Source organism: Bubalus kerabau, chromosome 1 (genome assembly GCF_029407905.1).
Source record: "Bubalus kerabau isolate K-KA32 ecotype Philippines breed swamp buffalo chromosome 1, PCC_UOA_SB_1v2, whole genome shotgun sequence".
NCBI classification, from domain to species: domain Eukaryota; kingdom Metazoa; phylum Chordata; class Mammalia; order Artiodactyla; family Bovidae; genus Bubalus; species Bubalus kerabau.
Genome location: NC_073624.1, coordinates 150,336,334 through 150,348,566, shown reverse-complemented (window position 1 = coordinate 150,348,566; position 12,233 = coordinate 150,336,334).

Here is a 12,233-nt window from a genome sequence, read left to right as displayed (position 1 = left end):
CTCAGCAAATGATGGGGCCTGAGGTCAGACAGGCATGCTTTCAAGCCTGTATCAGCTGCACAAGCACAGGACAGGCCAATGCCTCTGAGCCTCAGTTTTCCCACCTGAAAAATGGGGTAACAGTAGCCCCTACCTCTCAGCGTTGTTAGAGAAATAGCAAAGGTCCTGTGGGCAGAGCACACAGCATAGTGCCTGGCGTATAGCAAGTGCCCTTCTAAGTATTAGCTGTGATTTATTATCATTATTATCAGAATCTCCTGCTTTAGTGTTGTGTGTGTTTTAGTTGCTCAGTTGTGTCTGACTGTGACATCGTGGACTGTAACCCACCAGGCTCCTCTGTCTGTGGAATTCTCCAGACAAGAGTACTGGAATAGGTGGCCATTCCCTTCTCCAGGGGATCTTCCTCACCCAGGAATTGAACCTGGGACTCCAGATTTACAGGCAGATTTGTTACCACCGTACAATCTCACTTTAGTATTGGGATGTAAGCACTTTAGTATTAGAACGTAGGTGATTGAGAGAGGCAGAATTACTGGCAAGCCTTGAATTGACTCACTTATTTTTCAAAAGTAAATTATGTACAAACTGCTATTTCTGTTATTGCTGGGGAGTATGCAGTAAAACCCCTCCTGGCTGATAAAGACCCACTGTGGAGCTCAGCACCAGGGCTGAGCACCCGGCCAGCTGTCTCAGGCCGCCAGAGATACAGGGGTCATGAGCTGTGGAGAGGAAACTCCATCTGTCAGTCCTGGAATTCAGTCTTGTGAAAGCCAAGGCCTCACCAGGGGCCTGTGTCATATTGGCCATCCCAGCTGGGCCTGTGATAGAGCAAGCTGTGCTGAAAGACTCTAGTCTTGAGCTGGGGTGGGACTAGCCACATTTCTTGTTCTAACCCCAAGGCATTCCTTCTGCGCTCCCCTGCCCCATTTATTGCCCAAGTTTGAATCTCAGGGAGCAGTCTGGGGCCCCAGTGGCTCAGAGCTGAGCTAAGTAAGGTAAGCAGAGAATCTCAGAGGCTCTGGACTTGGACCAGAAGACTTTCAAGCAGACAGATACCTGCTGAGGAAAGGCACATCTCCCTGGCCACTGCCTGTGAGGAGGTTCTGAAGCTGCAGAAAGAGCAGTGCTTGGGGCCAGGGCCCTGTGGCAGGACTGGCATGCTCCCTCCTCTGCTCTGCTCTTCATTATCTCCACCCTGGAGAGAAGGATTGGACTGGAGCTCCCCTGCGATTTAAGAATCCTTCCAGCTGAAACAGCTGGGGAGCTATAGCAGCAAGAGCTGGGAGAGGAAGGGCATCAGGTTTGAGGTGGAGACAGCTGGCCTGACAAGACTCAGCCTTCCTGTCTGTAAAATGGAAATGTTCTCTTCCTTCCCCCAGTGTGCTCAAGGTAGGGGATGATGTGGGGACTTCAGGAACTCTGCCAGCCCTGCTTCTATGTATTAGTCGACCCTGGGGTGCTGAGTGGTGAGGCCCTGGCTGGGCTGCGACCTCTGGGGAGAAACCTGGGGTGCAGTAGGTACAGGACTGTGAAGGAGAATGTAGGTGACCAGTTCCATAAAGCAACCTTACAAAAAGCCAAAATTAAGATTTACTTAGCACTTGAGAGTTCACAAAACACGGTAACATCTAGTGTTTCATTAAATCAATCTAACTACTTCACAGGCTCTTGTCACATCTTGTTTACAGGTGAGAAAACTGACACTCGAAGAGGTTAAACGTGTTCCCCAGAATAGGGAGGACCTTCTTGGGTTTTCCATTTTGCCAGAGGTCTAGCTGAGAGAGACCTCAGGACCACCCTAGGCACTTAGACTCATAGCAGGGCCGCCGCACACAGTTGGACAGGTTGTTTACTGCACAAGGGTGCCCAGCTGAAGGGGGGATTGTGGGGTGGGATCCAGCCTCACTCTGCTCACCAAACCACACTCTCCAAAGTGGAGTTGTATCTGCCCGGAGCACAAAGAGACCACGTGGGCCAGTGCACAATGCGCGGGCTGCTCCCAGCCTCAGTTTCCTAAATCGAAACCCAAGGATAATCCTCCGTCTGAAAAGCTCCCCATCTCTTACGGGAAGTGGAGTCCGTGAGTGGTTGAGAAAATCAATGCAGTACAAGTGCTTTGAGCGCCTTGGAGATAAGCTTCCTGACAAAGAGGGAGCTGATTAAAGGCAGGAGCACTTTCTCTGTGGCACTGATAGGGATCTCTGCAGAGTGAGTCAGGGTGTCTGGGATGGGTGTGACGGATGCCGGCCTGTGGACACTGGCTTCCGCAGCCGTCCCTCCTGCTGGCCTGGAGGCCGTGTCCTGTGTCTCCCTGGTTTCTGAGCTCACGGTGTCTCTCCCAGTGACTTACACATTGTGGGAGATCAATACACATTTGTTCTCACTGAATTGAATTGTCTGTATGTTCCTATTGTCATTTCTCTACTCTGCTTCCTCTACAAAAGCACAGTAACGCACTAAACACACCCAACATTGGGCTGGGAGTCTGAAAATCTGGGTTCAAAGCGTCCTCTGCCACCAGTACACTGCTACCTGACCTCTGCCCCTGCCGGGATCTCAGTTTCCCACGTGCAAAGCAAGGCGCTGGATACGGTGGCCCGTGGGGCTCCCTCCCTCACAATGCAGTCTGGAGCTCTGGCTGCACACGCATCTACACAGAGCACCCCCACCCCACCGCCCTTTTGTCTCTAAAGGCAGCCAAGATAAAACAGAGCCTAATCCACACCAGGGAGACGGGTCCTCTGCCCGAGGGGCCGCGGGCACAAATTGGGCCGTCGTGTTCCATTACTTCCGCCGAGCTGGGCCTCACCATCTCACCTCCAGCCGCCACTGAACAGCGACAGCGACAGGCAGACAGTGCGGTGGGGGCAGGGGGCCCATGCTGCCACCAGACCCCCGACTCCAACCTTCAAAGGCGACAGGCAAGGGAGGGGGCCCAGCCAGCGAGGATTTTTAATGACCCCAAATCCTGGCAACTCATTATGTCTCTGATAAGGCAATGGGAGCTGTCACTCTGAGATGCAGCCAAGGAGGCTCCCTAGAGAAATTTTGCCGCCTTCTCGCTAATCTTCTTATAAACATTGTTATTTATTTTTTCTTATTTTATCCGACATGTGTCAAGCAGCCCCTGCTAAGCCTGTGACATCTCCAGGGAGGCTGGAGGAGGCTTGAGGATGGCCTGTCGCTCCCCCTCCTCCCCTGGCTTTGCCCCCACCTCAACCTTCAGCAGCATGGCCCCTGTAGGCCTAGTTCTCTAGCCAGCCAAGGTTCTGCCTCAGGCGGGCGGCTTTGCGACGCCCTCAGGAGCTGGTTCTCAGGCTAGAAGACCCTGGACATCTGGGAGCCAGCCACTGGAATTAGGAGATTGCAGGCTATGCCAACTGGGGCCGCTTCCAAGGAGAGGGCTGCGTGCCACCGCGGGCATCTGGGGCACCACACAGGTGCACTGGGAAGCCCCCAGGCTCCCTCTGAGTGTATCTGGTTTACACCCAAGTAGCAACCTCTGCATCTGCTGCCAATTCCGGCTCTGTACCAGACACCGTGCTCAGCGTCCTTCTCACATTGACGCTAACGCTCTCCTTCACTCCCACAGCGACTGCATGAGGTTGGTACTAACAACAGTCCCATTTTTAAGGGAGGAAACTGAGGCCCAGGGAGGCTAAGCCACTTGTCCAAGGTTGCTCAGGCAGGAGGGGACAGCCCTGGTGCTCAGAGGCAGAGCGAGTACAGCACTCACCCGGCACTTTCCATGGGTGGCTTCTTTTGGATGCTCCTGAGATCCTGGGAGAGGAACAAAGCCAGCATTTTCTCCACATTTAATTGATAAACAAACAGGCTCAGAGAGGGTACATAACTTGCCTATAGCCCCAGCACAAGGACAAGAAACCCCGGTCTCTTGGCTTCTGGTTCAGAGTTCTTTCTGAAAGATCTTGGGAGAGCTTCTCCTGGCTTTTGTCCTGTGTTCTAGGGTTCTGATATCCAGGGGGGCTGGAGCAATGCTAGGAGTGTGGCAAGAAGATCTTAGAACTTCAGCAGGGCACGAGGAAGAGTCAAGAAGGTCTGGGATGCCTCTCTCAACTGTAGTTTCTGGCACACATTTGTGATAAGCCTTTTGGATCACTCAGGTGGATTATTATGAAGCAGGCAATAAAACAATGTATACAGCATGATCTCGTTTTATGACTATATAGTTATACCTATTCACATGTATGCAGTATATCTACAACAGGTTGAATTTTCTGCTTTTAAAACAGCCTAATTTAAGGCCAGTATTTTAACTTTCCATGTTTGAGTTATCCTGAATCAGAACAAGGTACCTGGTTTTTTTTAAAAAGTTATTTTTAAATAATTTTAGGTAGCACAGAGTAGTTCCCACAACACTCTGCCCACCTCTGTCTTATGCTAACAATGTCAGCATCTTGCTTAACTTCGAATGTCACCTGGTTTTCTCTGGGTAAATGCTGGGGCTTCGTCACATTACATCAGGATACACGTCATGTGCCATTCACAGGACTTCTCATTGGTGATGTTAACCTTGACCCGTTCAGGTGGTATCTGCCAGTTTTCTCCACTGCTGTGTTATTTTTCCCTCTCCATATTCTATTCTTAGAAGCAAGTCTCTAAGTGCAGCCCTCACTCAAGAAGAGAGGAATTAACACCCACCCCCTGAATATCAATGAATTTGAGGACATATGTTAAAACCACCATAGTAATTAATAAATTGGAGTGAGGGGAACTACTTTGAGGCCACCCACATGTCCTATTTCTCCTTAAAGTTCCCACTAATTTTAACAACTGTGACTGGATCCAGCCTGCAGAAATTCCTACCTTGATGTTCTAATGGTGATTTTCTACTTCCCTCATTTCTTCTACTTATTAGAATTCAATATTTTTGTTGTTATTTCCCATGTTGCTCAAATTGTTCCATATTTAGCCACTGGAAACTCTTGCAATTTGACTCTTCTCTTCTCTTGACATGGCCCTTTGGGTTTTTGTTTTGTTCTATGGTGGACTTATTAAAAAAAGATAAGCCTATTGTGACATTTTGGTTTTGGCGGGTCTTGTTGTTGTTTTTAACACTATCTTAATTTCTGGCATTACAAAATGATCCAGGATGATCTTAATTTCCTTGGCCCAGCCCTAGAATCAGCCATTTCTTCAAAATCTCAGTCCCTTTTATTGGCAATTATTAGAGGTAACTAAGAACTCATTTCTAGGAAAGCACACATGTTTGAAGTCAAGTTTTACATGAATAAAAGCATCCGGACCTTGATAGCTGGAAATGAATTGACATCCAGTATAACTCAGGGGTGTAACATGTATGTAACATGCCTGGACCTCCATGTCTCACTCGAGCCTCACATATGGAATAACCTTGAAATGACCCTGTGAGGATGAGGGATGTTACTCTGGGTTCAAATCCATACCACTGGTATGGATAGTCCATAGCCCAATCTCCAGCTGGCATCTCTATAGACACTCACTTTTCATCCACACAGTCAGGATATACAAGCCAAAGAGTTTGACATGTCTCCAAAATGTCAATGAACCATCTGGGAAATATTAAACCATGATTTAATGATTCTTCTCAGGTTTTACTCAATTATGAATTTAATATTCTTGACATTTTCCTTCGTTCCTTTGGAACCTCTGAGACTCCAGAGACAGGGGAGAGAGCCCCAGAAACAACAATGTGATTGCAAGGGAACTGAGGCAGGCAAAGTGCCTCACCCCTCTGACTAGCTTCCCACCATCAAGCAGGAATAACGACAACAAATCAGAGTGATGAGAAAATGCAATAGGAATAGTTCTGAATCATTACTGTACTGTTTGTATGACAGGAAGGTTTCATGCTCAGGATCCAGACGGACCTGGGTTCAAAACCTGGCTCCATCTCCATCACTTGTGTGATGGGCAAGAGGGTTCACTTTTCTGGGCCTCAGTTGTTTTGTCCATAAAAACGGGTTACCAGTCTCTACCTCAGGGAGCTGTCATGGGGTCAAACGAGATCATCACAGTTTAGTGCTTAGCACAGTGCCTGGTTTGGTTTAGTTGCTAAGTCATGTCCAACTCTTGCAACCCCATGGGCTGTAGCTCTGCAGGCTCCTCTGTCCGAGTGATTTCCCAGACAAGAATGCTGGAGTGGGTTGCCATTTCCTTTTCCAGGGGTTCTTACCGACACAGGGATCAAACCCTGGTCTCCTGCACTGCAGGTGAATTTTTTACTGACTGAGCTACCAGGGAAGCCCCCCCAGTGACCTTTAGTAATAATAGTAATAAGCAACTTAACAGTAAGAACAGAATCCAAATGACCAGTCAGTGGGAATATGATCAGCGTCATGTTGCATGAATTTAAGATCAAAACAGGTGTCGAATTTAAGTATTTTTCATATTTTTTAAAATGACTTTATTTTTAGAGCAGTTTTTCAGTTCACAGCAAAACTGAGTAGTGACTTTTCACATACCCTGCCCACTCCCCAGTCTCCCCCCTTATCAAAATCCCTCACCAGAGTGGCACGTTTGTTAGAATTGGTGAACATATATTGACACATCGCCACCCAAAGTTCATAATTTACATTAGGATTCACTCTTGGTGATGTGAATACTAGTTTTGACAAATGTATAATGACATGTATCCACTGTTGCAGGGTCATACAGAACCTTTTCATTGCCCTAAAAATCTGTGCTCTGCCTATTCATCTCCCCCGCTCCACCCTCCCTGAATCCCTGGCAGCCACTGATCATTTTACTATCTCCATAGTTTTGCTTTTTCTAGAATGTCACGTAGTTGGAATCATTCAGTCTACAGCCTTTTCAGACTGGCTTCTTTCACTTAGAAATATGCATTTAAGTTTGCTTCATGTCTTTTTATGGCTTGATAGATTTCTTTTTGTATTCCAAATTGAATGTACCAGGGTTTATTTATCCACATACTTACTGAAGACAGCTTGGTTGCTTCCAAGTTTTGGTAATTATGAATAAAGCTGCTGTAAACATCTGTGTGCAGATTTTCACGTGGACCTATGTGTTCAGCCCCTTTGGGTAAATACCGAGGAGTGCGATTGCTGGGTGGTATATGATAAAATTGTTCATTTTTGTAAGAAACTACCACACAGTCTTCCAAAATGACTGTACCACTTTGCATTCCCACCAGCAACGAATGAGAGTTGCTGTTGCTCTACATCATCACCAGCATTTGCTGTCATCAGTGTTCTGGATTTTGGTCACTGAAATAGGTTTATAGTGATATCTGCCTTTTGTTTTAATTTGCAGTTTCCTTATGACATATGATGTGGAGCATCTTTTCATATGGTCATTTGCCATCAGTATATCTTCTTTGGTGAATGTCTGTTCTGGTCTTTGGCCCCCCTTTTAAAATCAGGTGGTTTGTTTTCTGATTGTTGAGTTTTAAGAGTTATTTGTATATTTTGGGAAAATCAGATGTATCTTTTGCAAATATTTTCTCTCACTCTGTGGCTTTTCTTCTCATTCTCTTGACAGTGTCCTTCATAGAGCCGAAGCTTTTAATTTTAATGAAATCCAGCTTATCAATGATTTCTTTCATAGTATGTAAAAAGTCATCGCCATGCCCAAGGTCATCCAGATTTTCTCCTGTTATCTTGTAAGTTTTATAGTTTTGCATTTTATATTTAGATCTATGATTCATGACGTGTTAATTTTTGTGAACGGTGTAAGGCCTGCGTCTAGATTCATTTTTTTGCATGTGGATGTCCTGGTGTTGCGGCTCCATTTGTTGAAAAGCCTACTTTGCTCCATTCCCATGTATTTTTACCTTGAGTTTTTCAAAGGACATCCCTGCAGGGAGTCCCCCACATGCCCTTAACACTCCCCTTTATCCACGGCACTGTTCTAGTAGGGAAGGCCCCTTTGGGAAGAGACTTTGGACCTGATCGCCAGACTCTGATGGGGGAGTACCCTTCAGCCAGGCATCCACTCAAGGTCGGGGACAGGCGCTTTGCGCTGGGCCAGGAGACTGTGTTGGGGTAGGTGGTTATCGGTGCAGGGCTCCTGAGGGGTGACTAGTCTCCAGGTTGGAAGGAGGAAGTCTGACCATGGGGGCCTCATGGTAGGGGAGAGAGCAGCCTCGGGCCTCTGTGGAGATTTAGGAACAGAGCCCAGGGGTGGGTGACTCCACAATCAAGCCCACAAAGGCATTGGTACATGCTCACCTTCCAGTAGCCTGGACAGCTGCTTATCAGCTATACCAGACCCAATCAATTAAACTCTCCCACTGCCACCTCCCTTCCCAGGTTTAATTTGGGGCATCCAACTCATCAGCAGGCTGGAGGTGAGGATTTCTGCTCTGTGCAGGTCTCAAGAGTTGGGTGAGGAAGCAGGTTCTGTGGACACGGGGCTGCATCCTCCCACCCTGGGCCAGCACTGCGGGCTGATGCCTGCCATGGGGCTTTGTTCCTGAGGCCCAGGTGCCTGCTTCCCCATCAGAGGGCTCAGTGTCTTGGTCCTTTGAGAATGAAGTGGGGACCCCAGCACACTCCCTGTCCCCACTCAAATGCTGGGGGCTAGAAACAATAGCTCCTGGAGACCCAGGCCTCCCTCCTCTCTCCCAGGGCCTGTCTTCTGTATGGAGGAGCTGGGTCCAGTCACAGTGTGTTCACCATCATGAGCTGGGCACAGTGCTGGTCCCTTCCCAGTCATGGTGCCTCATTTCATCCCCAAACAAGCCCACAGAGCTGGCATCGCCAGTCTCATTCTATAGATGTGAAGCCCAGGAACATGGTTCAGCAGGGTGGACAGGGCCACTTGCCAGCTCAGAACATGTCAACAGGGCTTTCTGAGACTCAGTTTCCTCACCTGTAAAATGGAACCATTCACATCTCCCTCACTGGGCTGCTGCAAGATGTACATTAATCAATAGAGATGAAGAACACAGTTGCAGCTTGGGTTAAATGGTGGCTTGAATCACTGTCACCATAAGAGGCCACCTTGGGATCTGATCCAGGAATGTCTGGCTCTGATGCTCAGGCTCTTTCTTCTGTACATGCTCCTGGACCCCCGTCAATGGCTAGAGCAGGTCCTAGAGATGGGCTCCCAGGCTCCCCCCACCCCCCCCAGGAGATGTGTGAGTGTTGTGCGCCTTTCAGGAAAGAGCAGAAAGCTGAGACAGGAGCAGAGCTCCTATGGAACTGTGCTCTTGTCAGGCATGTTTCTCTGTGCCATTCTCTCACGGGTAAGGGCCATGCCCAGAGAGGGTCAGGGACCATGCCTCAACCACACAGCAGTCTTCTAGGGCCCAGCCGGGCCCTTCCAGGGGCGCCACCTTCCAGACGAGCAAAAGTCTCACGTCTGCTGCTCCATAACCACTGGCCACGCCATGTGTTTGTCCATCTGGGTTGGACACAATGTCCGCAGGGCATGAAATTCATTTTCTTTATGTCTGATGGAGTATTGACTGCTTGGATGGAATCCAACAAATCATAGTGATTGCAGAAACGAGCACACCAGCAGCCCTGGTGTCTGGGTGACACGCACTTACACACAGTCACACACAGCCTTGCACACTCACATACATACACTGATATATACACATACCCATGCAGTCTTACCTGCTCATGCATACTCATACTAGCTCATACTCACACACAGTCTCATTCATTCACATTCATTTATAGTCTCTCACACTCACATGCACATGCACTCACTATCTTGCACACTTGCACTTACTCTTGCTCACACATTCACAGTTTCATGCTTGCGTACACATCTTTGTTCCCTTATGTTATTGTTGTTTTAGTTGCTAAGTTGTGTCTGAATGTGACCCCATGGACAGTAGCCCACCAGTCTCCTCTGTCCATGGGATTCTCAAGGCAAGAATACTGGAGTGGGTTGCCATTTCCTTCTCCAGGGGATCTTCCCAACCCAGGGATCAAACCCATGTCTCCTACTTGACAGGCAGATTTTCTACCACTGAACTATCCAGGAAGCCTTTATACCCTTACACACTGAAATAAATCATACATTTCCATGCTCTCACACCTCACATGGCTCTTGGATGCCCAGTTCTGAAACATCAGTGATGCTCTTCTAAACATAGGGAAGAAGCAGACGCAACTTCCCAGTGCCCTGCCCAGATCTCATCATTGCTTGAATCCTTCCAGGCCAGCTGAGACTTGCCTTCCCCAGGAAAGCTCCTGACTTTACCCCTTCCCACCAGCCTTCTGGGTTCTATTCTTCCTGGACCTACCATAAAGCTATCGTGGGTTACTGTAAAGCTAACAGCAGCTTATTTCTCTGCTTTTGTCTGCAGCCAGTGTTTACTGAACACCTATTTTGTACCAGCCCCGGTGGGTCCCATGGCCTCCACTGGAAGGAGAAAGCCCCTTGAGGGCAGGGAGTGTGTCAAAACATCTGTGCCTCAGTGCTTAGGAGGGCCTGGGCACATGGGACCTACTCCATGTGTAGAGTAGATGAAGGCATGCCTCCCAGGGGCCTGTTGGTCAGTGTGTTTCCAGTAACAAAGTCTTTCCCAAAGCTAGCCCTTCCCCTACACACCCATCTCTCCTGCACATCCGTGCAGATCTGGCCCAAGTGCCATTTCCCCTGGGAGGACTTTGGTCAGTCGACTCTCAGAGACAGTTGTTCTAAGCTGGCTCATGCCTGTCTCCCCAGGGAAACACTGGCCCCTCAAGGGCAGGACTAGGTGTCCACAGAGCCCGACACTGAACAGCTTCAATTAGCTTTTCAGTTATGTTCTCCAAGATGTGCTTTCTCAGTGGAAAAGGCTTTCTCTCCAATGATGAGAGCCAATGACAGCCTCAGTCTTCTCTCTTCACTGAAACCTAGGTCCCCCAAAATGCTGTAGTTTGCAGAGACTGAACAATCTCTTGCTTATGGCTTGAGGCTCTGCCTCAATAAATAAATAAAATTTATTTATTTTTAATTGCAGGATAATTGCTTTACAGTATTGCATTGGTTTCTACCAAATTCAACATGAATCAGCCATAGGTTGACCCATGTCCCATCCCACCCCTCTAGGTTGTTACCAAGCCCCAGTCTGTGTTCCCTGAGTCATACAGCAAATTCCCATTGTCTATTTATTTTACATACAGTAATGCATGTTTCCATGTTACTCTCTCCATACCTCCCACCCTCTCCTTCCTCCCTGCCCAGCCGTGTCCGTAAGTCTTTTCTCGATGTCTGTTTCTCCACTGCTGCTCTGCAAATAGGTTCCTCAGTACCATCTTTCTAGCTTTCATATATATGCATTAGTACATGACATTTTCTTCTATCTTTCTGTCTTACTTCACTCTGATAATAGGGTCTGGGTTCACCCACCTCATTAGAACTGACTCAAATGTGTTCCTTTTTATGGCTGAGTAATATTCCATTATATATACATACCACAGCTTCTTTATCCATTCATCTGTCAATGGACATCTAGGTTGCTTCCATGGCCAGCTATTGTAAATAGAGCTGCAATGAACCCTCTTGCACTGTGGTGGGAATGCAAATTGATATAGGAGAACAGTATGGAGATTCCTTAAACACTAGAAATAAAACCACCATATGACCCAGAAATCCCACTACTAGGAGTATATCCTGAGATAACCAAAACTGAAAAAGACACACATACCTTCTTATCTCTTTAAATGTCACTTTCCCCAGGAGACCTTCTCTGTTGCCCAGAATTCTTTAGGTGCTCTGGTCTGGGTCCCCCAACCCCTCTCTTGGCACTGTCCTGCTCTATTATAATTTTCCGTTTGCCTCTGTCATCCTAGCCTGTGTGCACCCCAGAGACAGATGTTTTTTCTGTCCTCATTGCATCTCCAGGGCCCCAGCATGTGCTCAGTACACAGTAGGCATTCAGTAAATGCTGCAGGAAAGGACAGAGGAGCAAAATATCCTTTGCTTTGTCCTCCCCTCCATGGTCTTACAGAGAATGAAGCTGGAGGCGATCTGATTTTCCCTTTCTACGATGTAAGCCCTCCTGGGTAAGGGTCCACCTTGAGCCCATGTGTCTCGTCCCTTCTCTGGAACCTTCATTCCCTCCCCAGAGAGCCCCTGCCTCCAGCACTTTCTGTGATGCTTGAGTGTCCCCACCTTGGTTATCTGTGCTGTAGGTTACATTTCCCAGAGGCTATGCCCAGGGGTAGGGAGGACAGACCAAGCCCAGGCCTGGGAGACCCCTGAGCTGGGAAAGCAGGCTCCAGCTAATTCTGTGATTCCCAGGTCTCTGCCACCCAGTGACGGTGCTG